We start from the raw sequence: 6304 nt of genomic DNA, 5'->3' as shown, positions 1-6304 counted from the left end.
TGCTGCAATAAACATACGTGTGCACGTGTCTTTTTCATAGAATGATTTATAATCCTTTTGGGTGACTTACTTTTCAGTCTGGCTTGGCATAATATTACAAGACAAGGAAAAAATGTTTTACCTGAAATATGTACCTTGCCATACATTGAAATTGCCCTGCAAAGTCTCCTGTGGGAAAAATCTCCTTTGTCTTTTGTTTTTCTTTCTTTTTTTTGAGACAGAGTCTCACTCTGTCGCCATGCTGGAGTGCAGTGGCATGATCTCAGCTCACTGCAACCTTTGCCTCCTGGTTCAAGTGATTCTCCTGCCTCAGCCTCCTGATTAGCTGGGACTACGGGCACGCGCCACCACGCTCAACTAATTTTTGTATTTTTAGTAAAGACGGGGGTTCACCATGTTGGCCATGATGGTCTCAATCTCTTGACCTCGTGATCTGCCCGCCTCGGCCTCCCAAAGTGCTAGCATGAGCCACCACACCAGGCCTGCCTGCCTTTCTCTTTTTCTTTTATTTTTCTATTTCTTCCTCCTTTCTTTTACTTTTTCTTCCTTCTTTCTCTCTCTCTTTCCTTCTTTCCTTTTTTCCTTTGTTTCCCATCTTGGCCTCCCAAAGTGCTGGGATTACAGGCATGAGCCACCACACCTGGCCTTCCTTCCTTCCTTTCCTTCCTTTTCTGCCTTCCCTTCTTTTCTGTGTCTCTCTCTCTCTGTCTCTGTCTCTCTCTCTCTCTCTTTCCAAATCCAGGAGATAATCAACTAAGAGCCAAACACTCTTTTAAGTCTGATAAGAAACATTTTAGAACCTGCTCTCTCTCTGAAGTCTGCTATCTGAGCATTTCCTCTGCACAATAAAACTTGGTCTCCACAATCCTTTATCTTAACCTGAATATTCTTTTTCATTAATCCCAGGTCTTCAAATAAACTCAACCAATTGTCAACCAGAAAATGTTTAAATTTACCTATAGCCAGGAAGCCCCCCGCCCCACCGCCCCACCTTGAGTTGTCTAGCCTTTCTAAACCAAACCAATGTATTTTTAAAATATATTTGATTGATGTCTCATGCCTCCCTAAAAATATATAAAACCAAGCTGTACCGACCACCTTGGGCACATGTTCTCAGGACCTCCTGAGGGCCGTGTCATAGGCCATGGTCATTCATATTTGGCTTGAAGTAAATCTCTTCAAATATTTTACAGTTTGACCCTTGTTGATTAACAAGAAGACTTCTGCATTTGTATATCTTGTGTCATATTTGCAACTACTTCTTGGAAGTATCTCCTTCCTTATCCTGCCATCAGCCCAAATCAAATATACTTAAAAGTGAACATAATTCCACTCCCATCTAGAATGCAGAAAGCTGGAAAGAATGTTGCTTTCTTGCCCTCAGTCAAGACAAAAAGAAAAAGCAGATAATCAACATAATCACAACTTTTCTTAAACCCACCAAGGATCTGCTACCACAGGGCAACAAAGTATATTGAACTCCAGGGAGAGACAGAAACTTCCAAGGAGTGATAAGTGGGAATATTGACTCACTTGTGGCACAGCCTAGGAAAAAGAAACCCCAGGTGCCATACAAGCAGATAAGAAGAATACAAGTATTTTTTAAGGATATTGCTAAAAGCTGATTGTGAGCTAGTGAGAGAGTTTAGAATCCCTGGAAGCTACAGACACAAGGGGAAATCACACCTACTTGCAGGCTCTTCTCTACGAATATCCATTTGGGGTATATAATAAATAGGTGCTCAAAATATGTGTAGTGGAGAGTACATGGCATCTAAACAGAGCCATTTCACAGGGACAGGAAACATTTACAGATGAACACCAGGGACACCTTAGTGGGGAAAAAATGTCACACAGGACGATATATAATTTGAACATCAGGTACATATGCGTTTGTGTTTGGGAAGGAACATGAAAAAGTTGGTAGTGAACAGGAATGCTCATTTAATTTACCTTGAAGATGAAGGGTTTTAGGGGTCAACCATAGTGTGACTCTTCTTCAACAATATCTAACATGAGATATAGCAATTGTTAATACCATAATGGGAGGATACAGAGGAAGCAGGGTGAAATTGAGACTGAGAAATGGTAGAGCAGGAAGACAAGCTGCGGCAGCTTTTTAATGTGGTTGTTCCCTTCTCAAAAAAAAAAAAAAAAAAGAAAGTTTTATCTATCATGGCCATCTATCCTAGCTGCTTCCACAGTGTTGCATGTGCAAATGTCAAATCCTTGATAGATCATCTTTCTCCCATTGACTGATTGTCCCCCACTAAGTTTTTACCCCATTGCAGTGCATGGGAACAGAGCACAAAATAGCCCAGGAGAGTATCACCAGGTTTGGTTGATGGCTATCTCTGTGCCAGATGCAAGCTATGCCTAACACTTGACATGGGTCTTCCATTTCTGAGGAAGCACAGTGTCATATGCCATGTTTTTCTTTGTTGGTACAGCTTTGATTCTACCACCCAAGCCACTTGATTTTAATAAACTTTCCACATTCCAAAATCAGTATTTTTTTGCTGCCTATGTCATTCACTGGGGTGAATCAGCAGCTTTGTTTTAAAAACTAGAAAAACAAACAAACCCTATTTTATCACAGAACTGGTCTTTTGAGGAATAAGGCTCTAAGAAAAATTTGTGAGGTTTTATCAAATCTAAAATAAAACAAGTTAAAAGAAACTTAGATCTTAAGCAAGCAAAAACATAGTATTACTCCTCAAATTCAAATAACATGAACCTTTAACTGCAGGGAAGAATGGAGGAATTGTGTCAGAAAAATGAAGACTAGAGAATTTAGCCATGTGGTTTTATTTACCTTTAAATATCGGGTAAATTTGATTTGAAAGAAAACATACATAAAAGTATTTCATTTATACTTCAGTTATACATGGGATTTCTATGTGCATTTTTTTAAAGTGCACCCTGACCTGCCTCAGTTCATCCTCAATACTAGACACGGGCATGATTTGAAGGGTACTAGAAATATCCCACACTCCAAAATAATTATCTTTATACTTTGGTAAAAAAACATACCAGAGCAACCCCTACAGAGAATCTTCCTAGAATTCCATGACTGGTAAATTTCCCTGTCACCACCTAATGGACTCAGGCTTCTTCTTTTTATTATCCTTGTATGTCTCTAGCTTCCTCTGCTTTCTGGCTCCTGTTATTTCAGCCCAGTCAGTCACTTGGGTTTTAACATGACATTGTTCTGCAGTGAGGAAATTTCAGAATATTTAGAGTCACAGGAATACAGTCTGGCTACCTTGATGCTTCTTGACTCACTAAACCCAATCTTAACAGATCGTTCCTCTAAATTCACTACCAGATCAGCTGGTAATTCAGCTTAGTCCTAGCCACCAGGTAGTTTTCACTCCCAACTGAAGATAAAATGTTCTCTGCACCCTTGATACGGCTTGGGCAGTTGTGTTTAATATTTGGATTCCATCCTAAAGCTCTTTATCACATTTCTCATCTCAAGGTCCCTTCAGTCTGTTTAGACGAAGTGATTGAAGCTGCTGCTTCTTTTCAAGGCTTTTCTAGATAACTGATCTGTATAAAGCTTATGCCCTTCTCTCACTGGACTCTCCAAGTATCCTTACAACCTCCAGTCTCTGCTCCAGTTTCCCTTGCTTCCTGAGGTTTTCCCAAGTGTTTCTCTAAGTAACATCCAGATTTAATTCTATCCATCCTTTTCTGTCATAGTTATACCTCTAGTCTTCTCCTGTCAGTATTTTCAGAACCTTCATCCTATCCCACTTGGTACAACATAAAGCCCATTTATATCTCAATTATTACTGCCTCCATGTAGACAGGAGTACTATATCCTTAAGTCCACACTCTCATTGGGGGAATAGTTGTCTTTTGAATCACAAGTTTTAATCAAACAAAACCTGGTTAACAACAACAATTGCTTTACAATTGAGCACTTGAGATAAGAAGGTCTTATTATAGGGCATGGACTAGGGCCAGGGAGGAAAGATGCTGAGGAATTGCATAGAAGAATGCAGTAATTCATTAAAGGTCCAAATAGGATATAACTATCCTATATATAATTATATAACATATATAATTATATATGCTATATATAATTTGGGGGTAAAGTCAAGGAAAAGTTAACTTCTGATATTAAAAATAATAAAAATTAGATGCACCTACAGAAATAACTCCATTAAGTGGCTTATAAATAAGCTTAAATAGAGCCACTGTCTCTTAGTCCAATTAAGAAAGTCACTGGATTTTTCAAAAAGCTGTAGCATACTCAGTGATATTCTCGAATGCCTCAGATTACTATTGTGCTGCCATACAGGAGGATTGGAAGCTGGCCTCAATCCTAAGAAAAGAAATGCAAGAAAACATATTGATAATAGTTTTATCCAGCCTTTCCAGATGGAAGAGCACTTTCACTTTAGAAGACCAATGTCAATGTCTATGTCAGAATATGCCTAAAATAGACCAGGAGCAAGCTACATCTAATTTTATAAAAATAGCCACTAATTACATCTAACTATTTTTGTTGTAATTATTTTCATCAAGTGTTGTAGTAGGCAGAAAGAACTAGGAAGAGGAGTGCATAGGAATGTCACAGAGAGGAAAATAATGTACATTTATGTAGTGCAAGATGGATAAATAAATTGCCAAATTAAGTTTTCAGGAGAGATGCAGCTCAGGAGTGGGCGAACAGAAAGAAAGGCCGGAGAAAAGCAAGGGTGACCTACTGATAAGAGAATGTTAGGATGAGGCATAATCACAGGGAGTACACTTGTAGATAAATGCTGAATCTAAATGCTTGAGCAAAGAGGAAAATTGAGAGAAGGCATTCCATGGAAAGGTTGCCATAGTAAGCGTTTTTCCAAATGAAGTTGATACTTTGTTGAGTCAAGTGATTGAGCATTTTTTAGTATAACCAGTCAAATAAAGTAGGAGATAGGATGTAGAATGGGATTCACTGAATGGGTCAAATCAATCAGCTATCAAGACATACCATGTAAATGCTGCTAAAACTTTGTTACTAATATCAGGTGAGAAATAAATTCCCAAATTTTAGTCTTAAAGTTCTACCTTCATCATCTTTGCCATATTCTCATACCATTCTTATCTGACTAATATAATTCTTTAAAACAATTTTTAAAAAATATTTACACTTCAGCTTCATTCTAAGCCATATCTAGGACATCAGGAGTTTGATAAATCAAGTCTTTTGCTAACACACATTAACATAAATGCATAACCTTAAAAATAAAAGCTCTTCACCTGGGTAAAATTTAAAATTAACCTATGTACTGGTGATACAGAGATCCCATTCTGAGAAACCCTGATATATATATTGTTTGTTCACAGTGATGTTGTAGTTTGGAATGCAGGAAGGGAAGTATTAAATGCACTTAGGACCCACTTTTGCTTCAGACTTGATTTGGGTTTTTGTTTTTTGTTTTTTTTTTGAGACGGAGTTTCACTCATCACCCAGGCTGGAGTGCAAAGGCACGATCTTGTTTAATTGCAACCTCCACCTACTGGGTTCAAGCGATTCTCCTGCCTCAGTCTCCCAAGTAGCTGGGATTACAAGCATGTGCTACCACGCCCAGCTAATTTTTGTGTTTTTAGTAGAGATCAGGTTTCATTATGTTGGTCAGGCTGGTCTTAAACTCCTGACCTCGGGTGATCCACCCGCCTTGGCCTACCAAAGTGCTGGGATTACAGGCATGAGCCACAGCGCCCAACCTCTCAATCTTGCTCTTTTGAGAGAAAAAAGAAAGACAAAATAAAGTATCACTAACTTCCTCCTACATGGATGGCTCCGGGGCTTATTTTAAGTTACTGTAACTGCTGGATTACTAGAAGTATAAGCCAGAGGAGCAGCAATTTGGTAACAGGGCTTTAGATTAAGAGAAAAGCATGATCTTCTCTGATATGGGTAGAACTGTAGGTCTCCTGATAGATGCTCCTAGATAGATACTCTGAATATACTTCTATCAGGCCTACAAAAGAGAAAAGCTATATGGGAATGAACATGTACCTATTGAAAGACAGACCTCTTTGAGGACAATAAACTAATATTTATGCAAGTACACTCATACCATGAGTTAAAAGAGGCAAGTGAATACCCCTCCTACCTGGACCCATCACACACCCTTCCACTGTTTCACCATAGTGCAACACCAACAATTTGTTCTCTCAAGTGGATTACCACTAACAGAAAGAAGTTGTAGCAAATAACCAATGCTGGAATCTGAGCATATGTAAATTCTGCCCCCTATAAGTTCTGAAAATTGGTCTCCTGACTTATAAAGCATTCTTTTGTGAG

Source organism: Aotus nancymaae, unplaced genomic scaffold (assembly GCF_030222135.1).
Source record: "Aotus nancymaae isolate 86718 unplaced genomic scaffold, 86718_ANA_hifiasm-v0.15.2.pri h1tg000036l, whole genome shotgun sequence".
NCBI classification, from domain to species: domain Eukaryota; kingdom Metazoa; phylum Chordata; class Mammalia; order Primates; family Aotidae; genus Aotus; species Aotus nancymaae.
The sequence above is the reverse complement of the archived record's forward strand: the minus strand, read 5'-3'. Positions refer to the sequence as shown.